Below are 26292 nucleotides of genomic sequence, written 5' to 3' on the forward strand. Positions count from 1 at the left end.
TTCTAAGTTCTAGGGGACTGATGACCTCAGAAGTTAAGTCCCATAGTGCTCAGAGCCATTTGAACCATTTTTGAATGGAGTTCCGAATTCAAAAAGTCTGTCAATGTATTGAGCACCCACTCCTTCAGCATTAAAATGCCACACCGGCCAGAACATACCAGAGCGCTGAGACATCAGCAACAATACGGTGCCTTGGGCTCACTGTCATCGGTCATCCTATATAGAGTCCCGACTTGGCATCATCCGAGTTTCATCTGTTTCTAAAACTTACATAACGGCTTTGAGGACCTTTGGCAGTGATGAAGCGGTGCAAGCAGAGCTGAGTTTGTGGATGCATGAACAAAGCCAAACGCTCTATAGTGACGGTATCAACGAACTGGTCTCACCTGGGGAGAAGCCTGTTCGGCACCGGTGTGATAATGTTGAGAAAGAAGTATGTGCACACGAAGATTAAAGATTTGTTTTACTTTAAAAGTCTTGAGAGTTTTCACACTTATTTGAAGGCATTACTCTTCGGCACCCACTCATACTTTGCGCTACAGAAGGTGACACTTTACAAATGATTATTGTTATCGATCCGTATCTTTTTTTTTCGCTTATGTGACGTTGTACAGATCCAGCACTCGTTCGCTCTGCCAGAATTGTTTTAACGTCAGGATATTTACATTTCTCTTTATTTATTCTCTCTTTATGAAGCGAGGGACTAGTCCCCTTTATCTTGTGTCTCTGGCAACTGTAGCGACTGAGAGCAGGTAAACGCTTGAGAAGGTGCGGGCCAGTGAAGCCTTGGAGTCAGTTACCTTGGTAAGATGTCTCCTTTCGTGAAGAGATTTATTGAAGGAAGTATGCGGTACGACGAATCAAAGTGTACGTGCAGCTCGCCCTCTCCTTCCTGTAATTTCACACATACACTCCTGGAAATTGAAATAAGAACACCGTGAATTCATTGTCCCAGGAAGGGGAAACTTTATTGACACATTCCTGGGGTCAGATACATCACATGATCACACTGACAGAACCACAGGCACATAGACACAGGCAACAGAGCATGCACAATGTCGGCACTAGTACTGTGTATATCTACCTTTCGCAGCAATGCAGGCTGCTATTCTCCCATGGAGACGATCGTAGAGATGCTGGATGTAGTCCTGTGGAACGGCTTGCCATGCCATTTCCACCTGGCGCCTCAGTTGGACCAGCGTTCGTGCTGGACGTGCAGACCGCGTGAGACGACGCTTCATCCAGTCCCAAACATGCTCAATGGGGGACACATTCGGAGATCTTGCTGGCCAGGGTAGTTGACTTACACCTTCTAGAGCACGTTGGGTGACACGGGATACAGGCGGACGTGCATTGTCCTGTTGGAACAGCAAGTTCCCTTGCCGGTCTAGGAATGGTAGAACGATGGGTTCGATGACGGTTTGGATGTACCGTGCACTATTCAGTGTCCCCTCGACGATCACCAGAGGTGTACGGCCAGTGTAGGAGATAGCTCCCCACACCATGATGCCGGGTGTTGGCCCTGTGTGCCTCAGTCGTATGCAGTCCTGATTGTGAGCTCACCTGCATGGCGCCAAACACGCATACGACCATCGTTGGCACCAAGGCAGAAGTGACTCTCATCGCTGAAGACGACACGTCTCCATTCGTCCCTTATTCACGCCTGTCACGACACCACTGGAGGCGGGCTGCACGATGTTGGGGCGTGAGCGGAAGACGGCCTAACGGTGTGCGGGACCGTAGCCCAGCTTCATGGAGACGGTTGCGAATGGTCCTCGCCGATACCCCAGGAGCAACAGTGTCCCTAATTTGCTGGGAAGTGGCGGTGCGGTCCCCTACGGCACGGCGTAGGATCCTACGGTCTTGGCGTGCATCCGTGCGTCGCTGCGGTCCGGTCCCAGATCGACGGGCACGTGCACCTTCCGACGACCACTGGCGACAACATCGATGTACTGTGGAGACCTCACGCCCCACGTGTTGAGCAATTCGGCGGTACGTCCACCCGGCCTCCCGCATGCGCACTATACGCCCTCGCTCAAAGTCCGTCAACTGCACATACGGTTCACGTCCACGCTGTCGCGGCATGCTACCAGTGTTAAAGACTGCGATGGAGCTCCGTATGCCACGGCAAACTGGCTGACACTGACGGCGGCGGTGCACAAATTCTGCGCAGCTAGCGCCATTCGACGGCCAACACCGCGGTTCCTGGTGTGTCCGCTGTGCCGTGCGTGTGATCATTGCTTGTACAGCCCTCTCGCAGTGTCCGGAGCAAGTATGGAGGGTCTGACACACCGGTGTCAATGTGTTCTTTTTTCCATTTCCAGGAGTGTAAGTTAAGACGTGACCTGTAAAAATGGCTGTTTGGTTCAAATGGCTCTAAGCACTATTGGACTTAACATCTGAGGTCATCAGTCCGCTAGACGTAGAACAACTTAAACCTAACTAACTTAAGGACATCACACACATCCATGCCCAAGGCAGAATCCGAATCAGCGACCGTAGCAGCAGCGCGGTTCCGGACTGAAGCGCCTGGAATCGCTCGGCCGCAGAGGCCGGCAATTCTGGAATGTAACTGACTCCAGCAACCTATCCACTGATCACTAACACATGAGTTGCATAACGAAATAATAGTGAGAGCTCGACCAGGCATTGGGGAAGGAGGAATGATTATGTTTTAACGTCCAGTCGACATTGAATTCATCAGAGACAGAGCACACTCTCGAATCGTTTCAAGGATGGGGAAGAAAAGCGGCTGTGCCCTTTTCGAAGCAACCATCCTGGTATTTTCCTGGAGAAATTTAGGGAAATCATAGAAAAACTAAATCAGATCGGCCGGACACGTGTTCGAACCGTCGTCCTCCCGAATGCGAGCGCAGAATTCTAACCACTGCGCTACCTCGCACCGTTTCGGGAAAAATACCTGTAGTATTAGCAGAGAACCGGTCAAGGAAAACTACACACGTAATCAAAGAGCCAATACATACCTAGACTAGGAAAGGAGACTACGAGAGCGTCAACGCGTTGGTTGCCAACGAGAGCTTGTTGTCGCTGCGATTGCAACCACAGCTTGGAGTTTCTAAAATTTCTGTCGGATTCTAATAGAGTATTTACCGAACTCCTGTTTTCGAAGGAATGAAACGCAGGTCTCGCTAAGAGTAAAATTGAGGCTGACTTGCACGCAAACCTTCCGATGTTCCGTAATCGACCGATAGCGTCCAAAACCGTTTCACAGTGCTCTCCAGAGCGTGCTTTTTGCAGTTGATCCCCTCGGTAACAACGCACTTATGTTGCCGCTCTGGAGGAAAGTAGTCGTGCACTATCAACGTATGTGGTAAGATAGTGCTGTCTCTGCGGACGAATAACGGGCGCGACCCTTAGAGTTTTATGGCGGTCATTCTGAAGATCAGTAAAATATACCCAATATGACACGTCTGTTTAAAAGGTAGATTTTAGTCATCCCGTGAAAGCTTCGCTTGAAGTTACGCTTACGTGTAGGGGGACGCCGTTTTCCCAGTGAGCTTTCACGGAATGGCTAAAGTCTACCTTTTAAACAGACGTGTCATATTGGGTATATTTTACTGATTTTGCTTTCAGAAAATTGAAAATTATGTAGACGCCTCCTCCCCCAGTAGTTCCTAATCTTTAGAATACATTTGTCGCTTCATAATTTGCTGTGAACTTTTTATCAGGGAGACAATTGCCTATCAAAAGTATCAGCTGCTTAATTATGAATGCAATTCCACCATGATTAACGTTATTTCGTTAGTCTTCTCTCTTATAGTCCGAATCTGTACTTGCCTTTTAAATTACTCAAATTCACTTCCATTTATTTATCAGGCTTAAACGAATGGCCATCGATATCTCCCACGTGGATGCGTGTGTGTGCTGGAAAAGTCGCTCATTTAAACAAGATTCTTTTTTTGTGGTTCTTTACCATTCGTGTAGTCAGCTGCTAACTTAACCTACATACATAACAACAATAAAATGTTCAACAATGTGAGAATCTTGACAAATGAAAAATACAATTCTCCTTTTTTCCATTGGGTCCTGCTCTATTATCTGTTTTCCTTTACTTTGTCAGCTTTCTGTGATCAAGCTCGATGGAACTTTAAAACGATTCGTTCAGACGCCATTTATAGATATTTTTCTGGAATCAATGGCACTGTACCTCGAAGGATGTCAATCTTGTTGAGTGATGTTGTGCATGGGCTTTACTATTCCCATCTGCGTAGCTTGTGGGTGGCTGTTGTGCGTTGCCATGGTGGGAAGTGAGTCAGAACTCCATGTTTAATGACGTCATATCGATAGGACATGAAGCTCTACCTCTTCCATTCTTCTCAGTGGGTCGTAAAGGATCACTAGAGCGTATGTAGTGGATGGTATTCCACCTTGTTTTCCACTTGTTATGAGCATCACAACTTGCTTAATGCAGCATACCACGAATTACTCCTCTGCTCCAGTCCATTGATCTCAGATTAGCATTTACCCTCAACTTTCCGAATTATTTTATGCCTGTATTCCATTCTGTGTCTTCCCAAACAAGTTTTGTCCTTCTCAGCACTCTCCAGTACCACGGAAGTTTTCTTTGACATATTAACACTGAGACAGGTGGCGCTATTGTAACTCACGGGACCCGAATCCGAGAGGATGAAGGTTCAAATGCTTGACCTGCCATCCAAATTTAGGTTTACCGCGATATCCTCAATCGCTGAAATAATACTGCGAAGTTCATTTCTTTCATCAGTCTGAACTTGTGCTCCGTCTCTGACGACTACGCCGTCCTACCTCAATGAAATCTTAGCACATATATCCACGGATTTTGAGAGGAACTTCCTCATTTCTTTTCTTAGCAGTCCACTCCCTTTGAGGCAATGCAACACTACATCTCAGACACCTCAATTCTCTTATTTTTCTGGTTTTCCCAGTGAGCGTAACTCATTTCGTACAATGTAATGTTCCAAACAAACATTCTCGGGAGATAATACACACATCAAAAAAAGTTTTGCTTCACCCCGGTTCCTAGAACTCCTGAAGATAGACGTTGACTGTGGATATCGTCTACAGACACAGTCCCTTTGATTGTTCAGAGATGTCACTAAACCCACCCAAAGATATTAACAACAATGCATGAGCGGCGCCTATTGGACGGAGAGGGTCCGACAAGAGGTTCCGACAGCAGATCTGTTCCAGTCATTCCACCAGGAAGGAGGTACACGGCTCGTGTTGTCTGTAGTTCAACCACACCGCGGTTCGATCGCGTCGCATTGTTATTTTGTGCCAGAAAGGGCTCTAACCAAGGGAGGTCTCCAGGCGTCTCGGAGTGAACCACAGCGATGTTGTTCGGACATGGAGGTGATACAGAAGACAGGAACTGTCTGTGACATGCCACGCTCAGGCCGCCCAAGGCCTACTACTGCAATGGATGACAGCTACCTACGGATTGTGGCACGGAGCAACCCTGAAAGCAACGCCACTTTGTTGAATAACGCTTTTCGTGAAGCCACAGGACACAGGACTTTGTGTTACGACTCAAACTGTACGCGATACGCTGCATGAGGCTAAAATCACTCCCGAAGTCCATCGCGCGGTCCATCATTGCAACCACTACACCATGCAGCACTCTACAGATGGGCCCAACAACATGACAAATAGTCCGCTCATAACTCTCATCACGTTCTCTTCACCGATGAGTGTCGCATATGCCTTCAACCACACAATCGTCGGAGACTTGTTTGGAGACAACCCGATCAGGCTGAACGCCTTAGACACATTGTCCAGCGAGCGCAGCAGGGTGGAGGTTCCCTGCTGTTTTGGGGTGGCATTATGTGGGGCCCACGTACGCTGCTGGTGGCCATGGAATGCGCCGTAACGCTGCACCATACCTGAATGCCATCCTCCGACCGATAGTGCAACCATATCGGCAGCATATTGGCGAAGCATTCGTCTTCATGGACGACAATTCGCGCGCACGTAGTGCACATCTTGTGAATGACATCCTTCAGAAGAAAGACAACGCTCGACTAGAGTGGCCAGCGAGTTCTCCAGACATGAACCCTACCGAACACGCCTGGAATAGATTGAAAAGGGCTGTTTATGGACAGCGTGACCCACGAACCACTCTGAGGTATCTAAGCCGAATCCCCGTTGAGGAATGAGACAATCTGGACCAACAGTGCCTTGAAGAACGTGTGGAAAGTATGCCACGACGAATATGGGTATGGATCAATGCAAGAGAAGCGTGCTACTGGGTATTAGAGGTACCGATTTGTACAGCAATCTGGAGCACAACTCGGAAGGTGTCGCTGTATGGTGGTACAACATGCAATGCGTGGTTTTCATGAGCAATAGAAAGAGTAGAAATGATGTTATTGAATATCTGTATTCCAATTTTCTGTACAAGTTCTGGAACTCTCGGATCCCAGGTAATGAAAAACTTTTTTTGATGTGTGCATCTTTATGAATACAAATCATGTGTTTCACTTTTTCAGATAACAGTAACAGAACGACACAGTTGTTCAATTTAACGTTGTAAGATGTCGTGGTCTCCTGACCTCCATTGCTTACATATTCCGCCCTCACAATCAAATTGCGCACATCAAGACGCTTCATTCGAACCCAAACTCGATAAGATAAAGTCAATGTTGCATGAATCCATGTAAATAACCAATAAATCACAAGTGCGCACCGAAGCTAAAGAACTCGAGGCTGGCGTACACACACACACACACACACACACACACACACACACACACATTCAAGACACAATGGGCACAAAAGCTTTTAATATGGGAGAGGCAAACCCCACACCAGGATGCTGGTACCTCCAGAGGATGAGAGCCCATAGAGCAGACAGCATTTGCCTGAGTGAAAGGCAGAATGACCCCGTGTTCGGCTTAAAAGCAAATTCCGCTGCATTGTGTGGGAGCGCCCAGCCTACGCATTCTTTACAAACATAGCATGCAGTTTAAGAGGTTTTCACAGGGAGACAGCAAACGCCAAACGCCAAACGCCGATGCTACAGATTTCCAGGATAGTCGTCTAAAACGAAACGTCATTCTCCCATTTTAGAAGAGCAATGTTGATTGGCAGACGATATTCCTGACGCCTTGAAGGAGTAATGGAAGAGACCGAAAATATACCCCTTCATGTGTGGCGTGGAGAGGGGCCATTCCCTTGTCTCTCTTGGAGCGAGAACACGCAACGAGAGCGTGTGCGCTCCTACGTGTACTCAGAGAGCGAGGAACAAGTCTCTTCTCAGTACTTCACTGGGAGAGCACCTCTGTCAAGAGCGAATCGGAGTGTGACTCTACATTGAGTCCTTGCGATTAAGCGTTGTTGACTGTGTTGGCCGCCAAACGTATTGTGCGGTGTGAACGGACAGTGTTATAGTTAAACGCCTGCAACCGAATTTTTGAGTGGCATCACGGTGGACTGGTTATGTGACTGGTGTACCACACCAATAGTTAGACTAGGGGCGAATAGGAGTCCTTGACTTCATCAAGGTGTAGGGAGAGTTTGATTGGCGAAGGTCAATCCAGATCGAACGAGAGTTATCTTATTTGTCAGCAGCGAGCGGCGCAGACAGCAGTCATCGCAGCTTACGGTATTGTGCGCTACGGCTCTTGCGAGCCCCATATTTCCTCCCCAACAGTAAACTTCACTGCATTTCACAAGCGACAGCCTCGATCGCACCTAGCAACATTCTAACGGATAATTATTCAAGTTGAGTAGGCGCAGTTCTCAGCCATTCAGCCAAGTCAATAACAAACAAACTTTGTATAGAAATTTCATTTGCGTTTCCTATCCTTAAGAGGTAACTTCACATTCCGAAAAGAACCCAGAAATAACTTGTTCACTTCATAACTAAAAGTGCCATTGTGATTTCTCAGAATTTTTACAAAATAAATAATAACTTTAATTAGTTTCATGCTTTTCTTACACTAACTAGCACTACTCCAGTACCCAAATATCCCACTAGTTACGTTAGAAATTTTCTGAATTTTTACGTCATTTCCTTACAGCGGACGACTCCAGAATATATTTATTGGTGAAAGCTTTTCAGGCATTTCTCTTTAGAACGGTAGGAGCGTCTGTCTGACTTCTGTAGTAGCGTGGGGGTGGAAATTGCATCTTGCAGGAAGCACAGGGTAAAGGGTACACCTCAGATTAATCCGTTGCGCAGAATGACAGAATAGCACCCACACGCTCAGAACGTGATTAACTATTCCTCAAGCGGTATTAACGACAGAATGCTAAAAAAATAAGAGCAATAAAGTCTAATAACAACTACCTGATTTTGGCGTCATGGCATTCGTCTTCTGCACATTTTGAAACTATTTAACATTTTTATGACACTACTGCATGACTGAGACGGAGAATATTCAGCCTGTGTTACGAGATGTAGTAATGCATTTACTATTATTTCCTCATGCTTAATTAACGAAATCCCTCGCATACAACTCCCCGGACGTACTTACTCTCACTTTATGGGCGATTTCATTTATGCGTAACTAAATAGTGTGAAGTTAAAATCTCAAGAATTTAAATTACATTCTTAGCAATAGAAACAATAAACTTCATTGAGTACTAAGTTACTCTATATGTAAAATGGGCATGTCGATTGCGTGTTGAATGAGTAAGGATGTTAAACTAAAATTGTTAACTGCCATTCTTCTTTATAAGTAATTTCTTATTTTATATCATCAGTTTTATCTTCGGAAATAATAGTAAATCCAATACCCCATCACAGCATTGTAACAGAGGTTAAACGTGCTCCACCTGAGTCACGTACTACTGTCATAAAAATGTTGTATAGTTTAAAAATGTAAGTGCAAGTTTGGATGTCCTTTGCCAATACTGAAGACAAATGTTATGCGATTAAATCCAGCTAATGTGCTTCTCGACTTCAATTCTGTCATTTCTCTAGCTTTTTCTGATTAATTGCAACTGGCGTATAGTTAAATCTACCAAATGTGTCGGTGATCGTTAGATCAAAACCTGAAGCAGAGACGGTGCGGCCACCATGTCCATACAGTTGTACCTTCACAACGCTCTGGGCAATACTTATGAAATAACAAATTTGCGGCTGATGGAGGAATAGTATTAAGCAGTAATCCGTAACAGAATGTTTTACTGTGAAGTTAAAGCTAGCTGTAACCAGAATAAAGTCATTCTTTGCCCGTCTTTGGAATGAGAAACCCGTACTGAGTAGCATTCAGTATCGTGTTGCTCTGCCACATGCATTGTAACATGCTCGCACGACTCCTTGGCATGCTGTCCAGGAGGCGATGGAAACGTTCAAGCCTGTCCCACTCTTCGACGCGGCCCACCTGAGATCAGTCAGCATGCGAGGAGAATTTCTGCGAGGACGAACTGCAAGTTTCAGGTGGTCCCAAGCGTGCTGGGTTGTTCCCATGTTAGCAGTTACCACAGACCATTCCATCCAGCCGATTCCCGCGTCCTGAAGGAAGACGTTCACGAAGTGGGCGAAATGCTCTCGCGTATTGTCGTCTCAAAGGACAAACCGAAGTTTTGACTTTAAGACCTGACAGCAGTTGATAGGATCCTCTTCCGGTGCTGCACAGCTCTCGAATTACCCTCGATACCAATGAGAGGCGTCGTGGGCTTCCTGAGGGTGGATTCTGTGACCCTTAACGTCACTTGATGTGCTCTGCCACAGGTATATCAGCCGTGGATTTCCCGTAAACCGTAACAGATGGGGAGGCTCTGCTGACCGTTCTATCCACGTTAGGACTGGCTATACACATAGTATGTAGGTATGTTTAAATGTATGTATTTTTTAGCTTTTTGTTCCTACAACATTACTGCAGAAAATGATTAAACTTCTTTTCTTTAATTCTAATACATCACTCAATTTTTAAAGAATGCCAGAGATTTTAAAGGTCTTCTCAAACCCCCGTGTCGTCATACGAGCAGCCTTCAACAGTTAATGCAACATATACTATTTTCTTGGCCGGTTTCGGTTGAAAAAATTTGGAATTTGTCATGGGACGTCGTGGAATATTCCCGAATCAGACTTTACAGTTTCATAAGTTCTGATAGGTGGCGACGCTTTACGTAGGTTTCAAAACGGCATTCTAAGCACAGAACGTTCGTTGAGTTTCTTTTGGCGGAAAACTAGAGCATCGCATATATTCTCAGGCGCTTGCAGAATGTCTATGGAGACCTGGCAGTGAACAAAAGCACGGCGAGTCTCGCAAACCTGCCCGATCTCCCGCATATCGGCTGCCCCCACAAGGCTGTAGCTCCTGCAATCTTGGAACGTGCAGATACTCTCATACAAGGTAATCAACGGATCAAAATCAAACATCTCGCTCCTTAGTAGGACGTCTATGTTGGCTCCGACGTTGACTAGTAGAGTACCACGCGGTCACATAGGCCATCCTAGTAAGGTGGCGAAAGGCCGTCTCATTGAACAGGGATTATGTTGAAAAATAGGGTTTTGTAGCGTACTGGAGTCGTTAATAAAATCAACCCCCTTTCACAAAAATAAATAAACAAATAAATGTGGTGCACTACTTATTGTACGCCCCTCGCATAATCTTAAAATGTCTTTTAACCTTTTGCCAAGATATTGTATACACCTTTTCCTGGTCTTTTCAAGAGACAGGCCAATGGCATCGTTCCTAATTTTAAATGTAGCTTTTACTGCTTCCTCCTTCAGATTATTTATCAAAACGTATAATCTGAATATTTTTGAATAATTGAGAAGTTCAGTTTCCTATGCCAACCTTCCACAGCATTCGTAGTCTTGTGCCGATGGTTAAGAAAGTTCCACATTTCAAATTCGTTTACTAAGATGTTCTATCACCTGACTGACCATACAGTCTGCAATTTTCATGACCTTCTCTCCACTGGGAATTTCTTCCATTATTAAAGTCCACGCTTTGTCAACACTGAAGTGAAAACTGAAACCTAAATGGTTGCAGTTTTCACTTCAGTTAAATTTTTTTGAGAACATGGTCTTCATAGCTTCATTTCCAGCCGTTTCAAAGTCTATCACTGCAGTTTTCGGTGACCAGTCACGCATTTTACTTTTCAATCCAGAAAAAAAACATTCATATGTATTTTAACTTTTGTCTGCGAGCAAAGTAAATTAAACAGGAAATACTTTCTACATCTACATCCATACTCCGCACGCCCTCTGACGGTGTGTGGCGGAGGGTACCTTGAGTACCTCTATCGGTTCTCCCTTCTATTCCAGTCTCATATTGTTCGTGGAAAGAAAGATTGTCGGTATGCCTCTGTGTGGGCTCTAATCTCTCTGATTTTATCCTCATTGTCTCTTCTCGAGATATATGTAGGAGGGAGCCATATACTGCTTGATTCCTCGGTGCAGGTATGTTCTCGGAACTTCAACAAAAGCCCGTACCGAGGCACTGAGAGTCTCTCTTGCAGAGTCTTCCACTGGAGTTTATCTATCATCCCCGTAACGCTTTCGCTTTCGCTCTTCTTCTGTGCTTCGTCCCTCAACATGTATGATGTACAGTTACCTGAATTCTTTTGAACAGCTGTCAAATATCCCGTCCATAAGGACAGTTCCATTTTGACATTGTAGTTTCTACGCTTCTTGAGAGCCGAACAAACGTATTTTGGGTCAGGAACAGAATCATCGGCAATTTTCAGACAACTATTACCTTCGTCGTTCAGTTGAATCTCCGTACTAGAGCCGGAATTGTGAGTCGTCCCAATTGCTTCCCCTCTTGTTTCACACAATTCAGTCATGGAGTTCTCATAATTCAGCGTATTAGCGATGAAATCTAAAACCTGACCTTTCAGAGCTTGAAATTCCTCTTTATATAGTATCTGCAAAACAGGCAGTGTCTTTTCTTCGCGGGCTCTTTTCCTGCATTTATGCATTCGTTTCTTAATCCGCACATCGATTTTGTCAGGTGTGCAAGGATGTTGTTTTTCAGTCACGATTCTGCCATTTGTAATTTTTGAACGACATCGGCACTTACTCCATTCGAAATTCACGCACAACCAGTTCGCGTAATCATCACATTTTATGAGCACCGGCTGCGATGACTATCCCTGAAAGCAACTGGCTGTTATTCAGTTCTTGGAATTATTTCCAGTGTTCTCAGTGTTTAGGACTCAACTGGGTTAGATCTGACTGACGATGACAACACATCCGCTGGTCAACGACGGCTTGAATCAGCAGCATGGGAGGCTCTCTGGTCGTAAAACTCAGAGTGCAGAACCGCTTGGTCACAAGTCCCACGCTAAATGCGACACCTACAAAAGGGAACAGCACGGTCTGAAAGCCCGATGTCCGAAATCCTTGCTTGATACTGGCCCGAAACAAAAACGACACGCTTCCGCAGTTATTCTGTGGGACTGCATGACTGGCACGTGCCAGATTTCATTGCAGTCACAGCCAGGTTTAACTAAACAGGTTAACATTTCACACTACTTATGTGTGATCCATGTGGCTTTCATATTATTTCGAAGTCGTTAGGTGATTTGAAAATGAATCCTCTCTCGTGTGCGTCACCGTAAGGTGTTTTATATGGCAGTCAAGACTATCCGTTGCATGTCTGTGCCATTTATTTAATGTATTCTTTGACCTTCACATTTTTCCTTTGCCGGTGATTATGCGTAATTTATCCTGTAGCATTGTACCGTGACACGGGCGCCCTTCAAGCACATCCTTGAATGGCCACCGTGCGGCGGCGAAGGCAGTGATGACATCAGATACCGTACCAGCCACGAAACACTCAGTAGAGTGCGTAACCGCAGGTGGCAGACTTTACCCGTCGATAATTACAGTATGTCGACACGAGCTTATCCTCTTTGAGTATGGAAGAAACGGAGACGACACATACAGTTTTGTGTAATTACACCCAGGCGTCTGTTGTTTTATAACAGTTACGGTATTGTAAGTCTTCTTTCTATAAACACCTGCGAAGGATCCGTTGGAGAGCAATACAGAAGAAGACAGCATCGAGTGACTTGCGTAAGCTTAAAACAGCGTCTTAATTTTTGAACTCAGAGTGTACTCTGCACTGATAATTGTCTTGATTCAATCTGATAACACAGTATGCTTAGATACGACCAAAGGAACACTACCAAAAAGAAAAAGCACCCAGAAGGAGAGGAGGAAATGAAACGAAACATATATGACGTCATTTCAGGGATTACAAAATGAAGTCATATTTACAAATAATTAGGCAGTATTATCTCACTTATCAGTATGACGTTGCACCCTCACTGGGATGGATGTAGACACTGGTTCGATTGTGAAAGTCATCATAAAGCTGTTGTATCGTCTCCTGGGGCATGCAGAGCCACAACTTTGTAACTGAAGCTTGCGTTCCCTCAAGCAGTACCAGCCGTGACCCGAAGCCACACCTAATGGTTCCCCACGCCGTAACGCCAGGAGTAGCACAGCTGTGCCTCTGTAAACCATTGGAAGAAAACGACCTCTTCTGTGGTCGGCACCATACACGCCAACGATGGTCATGTGGGGCAGTGAAAAACAGCAATTCAAAGCTCAACACAGTGCGACTCCATTCATAAGCAGCCCATACTTTCCAATCACAGGACCACTCCAGACGCAACCGTTTGTGTTTTGAGGCTAGCCGTATCCTACGCATGGGCCAGTAATTCCCTAGTCCGGCAGCTGTTAGTCACGACCAATGGTGAGGGATGACACAATGTTACAGGGACTCAGCTACTTGTTCTCAGATGGCAGACACAGATGTTAAGGCGCTACGTTGTGCTAGGAGCACAACACGGTGATACTCCCTTGTGGTGGTCAGACGTAATCAGTCAGGCGACTATGCCTACCCTCACCTTCTTAGTCAGTCCAACATCCACACAAATCTGGATATTGCACTTTTCGACCAGTCGCTCAAATTGAGACGCCCAGTGAGGTCTCTTTCAAACTGTATCAGATGCTAACACCGCTATCTCACAAGAGTACGATTCACCTCTGTGGCCTTCGCAGGGATCATTCAGTATCTGACACTTCTCACGCCCCTTGTATACCATACAAGGCCTGGTAACAATACTAAACACAAACAAAACCAATGCTCTGTTATGGCCATTCTACCATTTACAGAGACTTGCAACCCTTGTACATTTTAATATTCGCCGATGGTATATACGTGTACGAAGTTACGCTGACGTATGACCATGCCTTCTGGGTGCCTCACTTTTTTGCCAGGCAGCGTATAACAAGCGTTTGACTAGCGACAAGTATAACAGCCAAGCTACCATACAATACATATCAGACAGCACAGTATTTTCCCTAATTTTTACTTCGGATACTGTCTTATGGAGAATGCTCTCCCTTTATTGAGTATCACTATCAGTCCTCTCGCCTCCTCTCGCTTCCCTCTTTTCTGTTTCTTTCGTACATGGAGACTGTCAGTAAGTCACTGTACAAGCTTCAGTTTCTCTTATTTGACTGACATGGTCATTTGTTATTATGTATGTAGGAGAAAGGCGTGTGTTGCTTCTCTCTTCTTGACGAAAATGTATTCGGGACTAACAATAAATCTCTCTGTAGTGTACAAGGACTGTCATGTCTACCACTTTAACTGGGTGAGTACTCCCACGACGCTCTTATGCTTAGTAAACGAAAAAGTTTCGAACGGTGCTCCCCTTGTTTAGAACTTTTTGATATGAAGTCAAATTACGAGCAACACCGTAGAATCGATCTTAACAATTCTTAAGATGAACCTCACTCTAGCAGCTGCCTTTTCTTGAACTTCTTAAATCCAGGTGTTCCACTTTAAATCGCTGTGGAGGTATGTGCGCAATATCATGCATTTGTTTACGTCGAGGGTGCGTTGGCAACCCTTTCCCGTGGGATTTTCCATTGAAGTTCTTCTTGCACTTCGCCATCATTTTCCAATGTTGTGACATAACTACAAACAATAACATCGTCTAGGAACAGCGTCATTGAGCTCCGCACTAGATAATGTCAAATGAAAAAGAGACAGATAGAAAAAAGCAAGTAAGCTGTTTATTATTTCAACAGTAATTACACTTATCCTATTGTGAGGCAGGACGATCAGTGCCTTCATGAAAAATTGTTTTCGGTTGTCTATGGAACCGTGATACTACACAGGGGTGCACCTCTTCGCCAACTCACATGTTACCAATTTTGTTTCGAGCACGCTGCAGAAGAATCGCAGGAAAGCCCTTACTTATCTTCCATGCTATTCCGATCTCTCTCCATTCGATTTCCACATTTTTGGAGTCTTGAAGAAAGATGTCGATCTACTTCGGACAATGAAGTGCACGCCTAGGTTTACAGTGGTTGTCCCGTAGGAAACCGCAAACATTTTTCCATGAAGGCATTGACCGCCATGTCTCACAATGGGATGAGTGTATTAACAGTTCTGGTGATTACTTCTTAAATAATAAATAGTTCATGTACTGTTTTTCCACCTGTCTCGTTTCCATTTGACTGCTCTCATGTGCTTTACATCGCTAACGCTAACGATCATGCAATAAAAGTTTGGGGCGGCTACTTCCACATTTCACAAATTTCCTCCTTTGAGCAATACGTACTAAGACGTATTATCGTATCAAGCCTACAATCTCTAAAGAACTGACATCCAGGCGGAGAGGGATAAAAAACACACATCCGTGCAGAAAAGTCACTCCATTTGCAACAGAGAAAACGTCTACGTTAAACATGGTACGTATATCACATTTCCGATATATTCTATTGAAGAGAATATATTAAGGTGTCAAAATTGATGGGATACCTCCCAATATCGTGATGGATCTCCTTTTGCTCGTCTTAGTGCAGCACCTCAAGGTGGCATGGACTCTTCATGCCGTTGGAAGTCCGCTGCAGGAAAATTCAGGCTTTCTCTCTGCATCTACGTGATTACTCTGCTATTCACAACAAAGTGCCTGGAAGAGGGTTCAATGAACCACCTTCACGCTGTCTCTCTACCGTTGCACTCTCGAACGGCGCGCGGGAAAAACGAGCACTTACATTTTTCTGAGCATGCCCTGATTTCTCTTATTTTATCGTGATGATCATTTCTCCCTGTGTAGGTGGGTGCCGGAAGAATGTTTTCGCAATCGGAGGAGAAAACTGGTGATTTAAATTTCATGAGAAGATCCCGTCGCAAAGAAAAACGCCTTCGCTTTAATGATTGCCACTCCAATACACCTACCATGTCTATGGCACTATCTCCTCTATTTCGCGACAATACAAAACGAGCCGCTCTTCTTTGTACTTTTTCGGTATCATCCGTCAGTCCCACCTGATGCGGATTCCACACCGTACAAAAACACTCCAGAATAGGTAGGACAAGCTTTATGTAAGAAGTCTCTTCGGTAGACCTGCTGCCTCTACAGCCGTCCGTAATTGCGAAAATGTTGGCGCTGCAGGATTTTGTACACGAACTGAACTCTCGATTATGCCCCACAAATGTTCGATGAGATTCATATCGGTCATCTGGACGCCCAAACGATTCGCTCCAACTGTCCAGAAAGTGCTCTAAACTACTCGCGAAGAACTGTAGCCCGGTGACATCGGGTATTGTCACTCACCATAAAAATTCCATAGCAAATGGCTGCAAATTGTCTCCAAGTAGCATAACATATCCATTTAGGGTCAATTATCGATTCAGTTGGATCAGAGAGCCCAGTCCATCTCCTGTAAATACAACCCACACTATTATGGAACCACCACCAGCTTGTACAGTGCCTTTTTGACAGCTTGGGTCCGCCGGTCCGCGTGGCCGAGTGGTTCTAGGCGCTTCAGTCTTTAATATCACGACCGCTAGGTCGCAGGTTCGAATCCCGACTCGGGCTTGGATGTGTGTGATGTCCTTAAGTTAGTTAGGTTTAAGTAGTTCTAAGTTCTATGGGACTTGTGACCTCAGATGTTAAGTCCCATAGTGCTCAGAGCCCTCCATCCACAGCCTGGGGCCATGGCTTCGGCTAGTCTGCGCCACGCTCGAACCCTACCATCAGCTATTACCAACTGAAAGCGGGTCTCATCTGACTAGGCTACTGTTTTCCAGTCATATAGAGTCCAAACGATATGGCCCAGGAGAGGCGGTGCAGGCGATGTCCTGCTGTTAGCAATAGCACTTGCGTCAGACGTCTGCTGCCATAACCTATTAACGCCATATTTCGCCGTACTGTCCAACGGATAAGTTCGTCGTACATCCCACATTGCTTTCTGCCTTATCTCGCGCAGTGTTGCTTGTCTTTTAGCACTGACAGCTCTACTCAATCACCACAAGTCTCGGTCGTTAAGAGAAGGCCGTTCGCCACTGCGTTGTACATGGTGAGAGGTAAAGCCTGAAATGTTGTATTCTCAGCACACACTTGTCACTGTGGATCTCGCAATATTGAATTCCTTAACGATTTCCGACGTAAATATCACGCGCGTCTAGCTCCAGCTACCATTCCACGTTCAAAGATTATTAATTCCCGTTGTACGGCACTAATCACGTCGGAAACCTTTTCACATGAATCACCTCAGTACAGTGACAATTCTGTCTATGGACTGTCCTTTTATACCTCGTGTACGCAACAATGCCAACAACTGTACATACACATATCGTTATCCCATTACCTTTGTCACTTCAGTGTATTGTCTGGTCGACGAAAATTTTAATATACACACAATCTTTTTCTGCCGTGGTATATATCAGGTGGAACTGTTGCTTTTCATTACTGGATTAATTTCTTTGTTATTATTGTTTACTGGTCCACTCCCAGTTTTAGGTATTCGTACTGCTATTCCGTGAATTTCACATTCTGTCAGCGTTCTACCAGATGTGACGGATGAGTTTGGTCGGCGAGATGTTAATAAATTCTGTGATGGATCCAAATTGAACCTCCGTTCAAGTTTATTAGGTTTTCCGCCATCCTCCTTAAAACAGACTACTTGAAAACGAGATATTTGGTAAACACCCGGCTTACAGAGACGTATATCGTCGTTAACATGACAAAGAAAAATTCTTTTTTTACTGGAGCGAAACACATGTTTTGATAGAGTGCCGTGTTTTTGTAGGAATAACAGTGCGAGCTGCGAAAATCAAATGACTATCAAATGAGCATCAAAGGGCGTAGCGGCCGCCGGCAGTCGAACTTGGCTGAACACAGTGGCGTGACATCAACCATATTTCGTAATCTTGTTGAAGTCCAGACAGCGAGTGCGCATAATAACACAACTCGGAGCACCTGAAGAAGACTATTGAGTTGGTCGTCAGAGTAGGCCTACCGTGCATAAATCATCTGGACTGATTGCTGGAAAGTACACCATTAGAGGTTTCGTACATTGAGACTGAGGGGAAAACAGATTACTTCAGTTCCGCATGTGCTGGGCTTTTAGCGTCTATGAACTTGTGGCAGATGAAAAACTGAGGACTCCGAGTGTAGCAGACCACATTTTTAATGGGAATCAAAATCCGGGGAACAAGTAGGGCGGAAACTCCGATTTTATAGAGAGATAATGGCCTTCCTGTAGCGTAAGTGTGCGCGGACGGGTGATACCTGGTAACTGTTTTGTGGTGGTGCGTCCTCCGCCTCTTTACGGGCGGGCACGGCTCACCAGGTAACCGTTGGCTGTTTTACGCGCACAGAACTTGCTGTGTGCTGAGAGCGTAGTAAAACTTGACTGTCTAGACAGGCTTATAGGGTGCCTATAAAAAGCAGTCTCGTCTGTCGGTACTTGGTGGACCGACCAGAATATTGTTTAGAACAGCGGCAAGAAGCTGGCGAGCCATTAAAAACCGCGCTTCCTCTTTCTGTGTGACGGCGGGCCGTTTACCGCTTTTAAAGCAAGCAACTCTCGCGAGGTACTGTGCGCCTGAACAATGCTTCTGAAGTCTGTCGCATTTTTATTACTGCAGTTACTCTCTGCCCGGCATCCCTCCTGTAGCTGAATCCGGCATATCTTCCGCTTCCTCTTTTACTCTGTCGGTGTCTCTCGCTGTCTCTTTCTCCCTTTTTAAAACTCTCCTTCCACTTTTTCTCTGTTTCCACCTGCGTTCCAGCGCCAACACACGCACAAAATCATGATAAAGGCGAAGCGGAAGGAGGTTCAAACGTTGTTATTTGTCCTTACTTACATCAGAGTCTTCCAAGGACTACTAACTGTTTTGGAAGCGCTCCCAAAGACGCACTGACGAAAATCTAAGGGCCGACGCCTGGCTCAGTCCGATATTGGACTACACAGCTAATTATACCGGGAATAAAACTATCCCGAATTGATTCCCTAAAAAGACTGTCGGTTTCCTCTACATATCATTTGTTACTTTTGAGCAAAACGTGTTTTAGCAATCATAACTTATATCCTTATGTCTTTCGACTGAGTGACATCATCAAGAGTGGGTCTCCTTTCAGCGACTATTAAACTGAGGAAGAGTTCATAGGAGTTCATCTGTTATGTTAGTTTCTTCAAAATCATAAATTTTTTATTGGTTTGAGTAAAACTAATGAAATAACACTAACCTTAATTTTTCTACGCAATTTATCTTTCACAATAAGTAAGTAGAAGACCACTGATAATGGTGTCATAACACAGAAACATTTATGTCGTAAAGAGAGAAAGAAGAATTTCTCTTTTTTTTTCAAGACGACATTTTCAAACACTTATTGCAACAAATCTTTGTGAACGTTCCACCACCTTACATGACAGAGATTATTCTTCATCTACCAGGGTGGAGATCCCATAGGGATCTTGGAACTAAAATGAGATTAACTAGCAGTTCACATGGGGAGATATAGCTTCAAACACAAATGGAAAGGGAAGAAAACTTTATGTCCCGTACAATATAGTGTACTAATTGCGCAATTGATTCGCAGAATACACACAACATAGCTTTTAAGTGTGGTAAAGAGGTCGGTGTGTCACGTGACTCAGACGTCTACAAGGGACGTTCGATAAGTAATGCAATGCTTTTTCTGAAAGCAGCTTGATTTCATGCTCTACTCCCCACTCTTTTGACTGCATAACCTTACTTTTGAACATAACCTCAATTCAATGCATCGGCCTTGAACCACCTTACTAGGAGTTCCTGAATGCTCGGATGGAACCACTCTATTGGACGACGTCGGAGCCATTGACTTGTGCGTCAGGAACCTCCCGATCATTCACATACTGCTTCCCGCAGAATGCATCCTTCATTGTGCCAAACAAATGGAAGTCAGAAGGTGAGAGGTCCACGCTGCAGGGTGGATGAGGAAGAACAGTCCAATGAAGTACTATGAGCACCTTACGGGTATTCATACTTGTGCGAGGCCTTACACTGTCATGGAGAACAAGATGCCGAGCGGAGTGGCCGCGATGTTTGAGGCTCCGTTTCACAGATTGCTCGGTCCCTCGCGCCTGTGGTTCGAGTCCTCCCTCTGGCATGGGCGTGTGTGTGTTGTTGTTAGCATAAGTTAGTTTAAGTAGTGTGTAACTCAAGGGACCGATGACCCCAGCAGCTTTGTCCCTTAGCAATTCATACAAACTTGAAATTTGAATTTGAGAACGAGATGTTTGTTTGCATTTTTGTGGCGACGAACACGCTGAAGCCGTTTCTACAATTCCTTCAGGGTAGCACTGTGTACTTCAGAGTTGATTGTTGTACAGTGAGGGAGGACATCAAATCGAACAGCCCCTTCAGAGTCCCAGAAGACCGTCGCCATGACTTTACCTGCTGAGGGAGCGGTTTTGAACTTTTTCTTCGGAGGAGAGGTTGTGTGGTACCACCCAAGGAATTGCCGTTTTGTTTCCTGTTCGAAGTGACGAACCCTTGTTTCATCGCCAGTGACAATTTTCGTCAAAAATTGTCACGATCAGTCCCCTAACGCGCAAACAATTCCTTCAGATGGCCCTTCGTTGAACTTTATGGTCCTCCGTTAGGGGGCGAAAAACGCAGGTGGCACAAAACTTCGAGTATGCCAACAGAGACGACAAGTGTGCCAGCACTGCCAACAGAGTGTGCAGTTGTGCAGCGAGGTGTTTGAATGTGATTCACCGATCGCCTCGAATGAGAGTGTCCACACGTTCCCGTATTGCAAGAGTCTCAGCTCTGTGCTGGCGGCCGGCACGTGGGAGATAGGACACATTGCACGCCCTTGTTGCGTTGATGATAGACGCCTCGCGCAACGACTCGCCGAGCTTTTGTTCACTGCCAGGTCTCCGCTGACATTCTGAAAGCGCATGGAGAGTTTTGGGATTTAGTCCAAGTCATTCGTGCAGCGACTGGTGATACGAAACTTTATGCCGCCACCTCTCGTCCCTTTGACGGCCAAATACTTGAAGTGAAAATTTTCCACCACCAGGTTTCGAAAAGGCGTACCTCCGAGACGTGTATTACCGATTTCGGCTATGGAGGCAGGTGAGTGTTCGGTGGCCAAGATCACATTTAATCGGGGCCAGACTGCCGTTCCTGGCGCACTCCACCCCAGTGTAATGAAGTTACAGGGCTTCTCATGTGTCACCGCGTCAAGCTCGTGCCTCAGGTAACTCAATGCGGGGGAAACCACCTTCTTCAGAGTGAACTGCTGTGAGCCACCAAAGTGTTGTTAGCACTGTTGTCCGTCGACTAATGGAGAGAATAGGCAGGGCGTAGGACAGTACATCACTAGTAGCCTGCAAGATAGTGGCCGATCTAAGTGGTTTGCACTTTGTTGCGGTGCAAAACAGAGAGAGAACGAATGAACTCTTTACAGCCGTGCGGATGTTGTCGAGGATTATCTCACGTAGTGACACAGTTGCGTGAGCGGTGTCTATCAGAGCGCCGTACGCGCGAGACCGGTCAGAGTGATCTGCACGTGGCTGTAGTGTGCGAGAGGGAACGCGAATAAACTTTACGTAACTTGGCGGAAGTTGCCGAAGATGATCGGTGCTGCATCGTCTAATGTCACAGCTGAGTGAGTCCTGTTTACTGCCATGTGGGTGTCACGCTCTCCCGCTCATATACACACAGGCTACAAATTTACAGTGCGTGCAAGCACGGTGTGCCTTCCTTATTACTAGTACACCACGCGCTTCCTTTTTTTTCCCTGAAAGTTGTAAGTTTTCTAGCTTATTTTTGGTATTCAATGAAACTAACATGAACTCTCTTTCTGTTCGGTGTGTCGTACTTCGAATGCGGACACTGAATATTTTTCGAACGGAAGTCTTCAATAGTCGATATGCTAAGCCAGAGATGTTCTGAGTACAAACAATACCATCTTTGGGTGTCAGTAGCATTGTCGTTGCCAGCGGAGCATTTAATGGGAAGTAACTGAGAGAGTCGGGTGTTGGTGACGCTGCTGAGCGGTCCAGAAATAACTAGCAGAACTCAGAGATGCAAACGCAGATAATGTATGATTGTCTAAAGAATGATTTGAAAAGTGTGATGATATTTCGGTAAGGCTGTCGCTCCATTGCTTGCTTGTATGTTAAGTTCGAGTAAGGCAAATTTTTAATATGATTTTTCTTTGTTGCTTCCGGTCAATTACTTTCATTGTCGAGACGTGATTAAACAAAGTTATCTGCCCATATAACTTGGACCCATAGTTATAGATTCACCACTCCCCTATCATTTCAGTAACTAATCTCATGGGAGGGTCACATTTTTTATAAGAACTGAGTTTCCGTAAAGAAGCTTGTAATTCTTAAGGAATCAGAATTTCACAATAGAGGTTTTGAGTGCTGATCTCTTTTCAATAATTCAGTAAGTTTAGTTTCTTCCACCGTCTCCTCACTAAAATATTGTTTTGCAATATTGTGTGTCGCTGCATTCATTTGAGGGAAACGTCGTCACTCAGAATATAAAGCATGATGTGCATATCATAGTTGCCTTGTAAGGTGGTCACGTCATTCTGATTTTTGTGTCATCGATGTGCACGTCAGAGAGGAAGTTACGTTACTGTTAAACAGACGTTCGCCTTGTCGTGACACAGTCCTTGTCTCTGCGCAATCTGATACATTCTTAGTTGAAGTGTGGTATCTGAGGGACCACTTTAGTAGTACTGGGTGGATTTGTGACTGTAACTGTTAGACGAAGAAGGGATGGTTCAAATGGCTCTGAGCACTATGGGACTTAACATCTGTGGTCATCAGTCCCCTAGAACTTAGAACTACTTAAACCTTACTAACCTAAGGACATCACACACATCCATGCCCGAGGCAGGATTCGAACCTGCGACCGTAGCAGACGCACGGTTCCGGACTGCGCGCCTATAACCGCGAGACCACCGCGGCCGGCGAATGATTATTGTCTGCTAGTTAACGTGCTCAGAGCTGAGAGAAAGACCACCCCACTGCCCTGAGTCATTCATATGCATATTAATTGGTCGATCTGTTCGATTTTAATAGAAATTCTCTGTCAACTTTTTACCCTACTTAGATCATTGTTCACTTTCTCAAGCGAAGTATTGTTCTGACCAATGTTATGTGTGAAGATGACGCGAAGTTTTTCTCTGTCTTCTGAGAATGTATTTCATTCTAAAATCGTTTTCATTACGCGTTACCGCATCCAGCAGTTTGAATATGTATTTATAAACAAAAAACTAGCTTAGCTCCGGTCTGCTTGTTGTTTGCTGTTGTGCTTTCGAGATAACTGCAGCAATACTGTCAAGACGCGAGGTAGTTGGAAATTTTGATTCTTCCGTTGCGCATTTAATGTAAAGTCAAGCTGCATTCGTACCAGTTACAGTTTCACTCATATTAGGTTCTAAAAAGTTGGGCTAAATTTCAGACAGAAACAAAAATATACTGCGGAACTTACAGTTTTTCTGGCATCGCACTTCGCAAAGCCGCGCTGAATTTTAATTTTCAGCACTTCAGAGCTGTACAGAGTTTCCGCTGTCACAAGGTAAGTCATAAAAAGTTGTTAGGGTCAGTTTAACTTAATAGTCACGGCAAAATAAGATCTTTTACAACTAAGCGTTGCATTTCATAGTTATTATCAGGTTCATTTCAATACAATGTAGTTCAGATCTCATTTACTCAGTCAGACAAGCTTATTCTTACAGAGAAAAGTTACTTACACGTGTGCGTGTCATTTAGTGTATGGGATAATGCTTAGTTGGTTTGCGTACATAAAATTACCGGGCATTTTTATAAAAGCCGGCCGGTGTGTCCGAGCGGTTCTAGGCGCTACAATCTGGAACCGCGCGATCGCTACGGTCGCAGGTTCGAATCCTGCCTAGGGCATGGATGTGTGTGATGTCCTTAGGTTAGTTAGGTTTAAGTAGTTCTAAGTTCTAGGGGACTGATGACCTCAGATGTTAAATCCCATAGTGCTCAGAGCCATTGTTCAACCATTTTTTATGAAAGAATTTTGGGAATGTAGTCTTTAAAAATTCTATTTGTAATTTTAAGTAGAATTTTTATTTTGTTACTTTTGCATGTTGGAACAGTAAAACTAGCACTGTGACATCATGCATTACAGCACTGTTCATCGCACTGCACAATACAGGATTTAACGGGACAACTTAGTTACTACACATTTTTATGTTTTTAATCAGTTTGAGTAAGAGCTAATTGAAATACAGATATAAAATTTCACACTGATTTGACGACTCTCTTTATGAGACGCACGCCACTTGCGTTTTTCCCGTTCACGCAACAGCACAGACGCAGACGAAAGTTAAAGACTAAGACACCAATTCACATACACAACAACGACAAACAGCGACATAATAAAACAAAACAGTTACGCAGTGCAGTTAACATTATCAGCTGTAACGAACCATATCAGTTCATTAGCTCGATTTACTCACGAGAGTCTACCATTTAGCTCGATTGAGGTGTTTAGATAAGTATGAGCAAAGTTGACAGTTACATTCAGTTATCACGGTCGTTAACATAATCTTTTTACATGTTTCTGTCGAAAACATGTCGCATTCTCAGTGGGACTGCAGACTGAATACAAGTTTTATTTCATAAGCTATTCACTGACATAAGTTTATAATTCCACCGCTGAAATATTCATTTAAATTCAGTATCCGATTATCGGTTTAATTTCCGTTACGCATAATCATACTGAGTCGCTGTAATAATACTTGCTAAATTTCAGGTATACGGCACGCATTCTTTTCATAGAACTCATGGAAAATCGACAGCTAAAACGTAATTATAATTTCAAATGCATTGCAACGCATGCCAGACCGGTTAGTGTCACTGCATTGTATTGGAGCTGTATAAAAACGACGTTTCTTAACCGCATGACAGTACCATTAGCCTTTTACCACGCACTTAGCGTGTGATCTTCCACTTGTTGACCAGTGAGAGAATTGCCTGTCGCATCATTCTATACCACGCAAAGCGAATGGTGGGGAGCAAACGACACTCAGCTGGAATGAAATTTTCACTCTACAGCGGGGTGTGGGCTGATATGAAACTTCCTCGCAGATTAAAACTGTGTGCCGGACCGAGACTCGAACTCGGGACCTTTGCCTTTCACGGGCAACTGCTCTACCAACTGAGCTAGCCAAGCACGACTCACGCCCCGTCCTCACATCTTTAATTCCACCAGTACTTCGTCTCCTACATTCCAAACTTCACAGAAGCTCTCCTGCGACACTCAGCTGGCTCAGCAGGCGGATGCAGCACTGTGCCATCTTTGAGTAAGATGATTCCATGCGGTCCTGCTTGCTTTCTTATACATAGGGGGTCAAATCTCAGAGTGCCCAGATATAGTGTCCTTCCTCTGTGGAACACTACGCAACGTACTGCATTGGAACAAGGCTAAGCACCATGTTTACTTAGCCATGTGACACTACTTCTACATCTACATCTACATGGATACTCCGCAAATCACACTTTACTGCCTAGCAGAGCTGCCACTTGACAAGTCGTCTCCCGTGGGACGGTGAGTGAGGGAAATGCTGACCGAGTGAAGCTGAAACGCGTCGAAGCAAGTGGTGGGGAATGAAGTTCCTCACACAGCTTCGCCATGTATATTCAGTGCTCTAAAAACAGCAATGAGTATGCTGCGACACCACTGAGAACCACATATTTGCTAAACGTGTATCTCTATGTACTGCAAGTCACAGGTCATACTGCGTCCAGAAACACCGAGTCCATACCGACTATCGCCAGTTCACATTGGTAGATGCTGGTTGCAAGTTACGAGACACGTTGAAAACAACGTGAGACAATACATACTAGTTTCTAACAGATCACCTGTCAGGCAGGTAGTGGAAGTAATGCAAGTACATTCTTGTAAGGAATGTTTACAATGGCTGAAATATGGATCGTCAAATATTTGACGCCGTTTCTCACCAGCGAACGATTCTTCAGTAACGTACTCTCTGCTAATGTTTATCTGTGAGGGTAAGTCCGTGAGTGTCTTC

Source organism: Schistocerca gregaria, chromosome 1 (assembly GCF_023897955.1).
Source record: "Schistocerca gregaria isolate iqSchGreg1 chromosome 1, iqSchGreg1.2, whole genome shotgun sequence".
Lineage (NCBI taxonomy): Eukaryota > Metazoa > Arthropoda > Insecta > Orthoptera > Acrididae > Schistocerca > Schistocerca gregaria.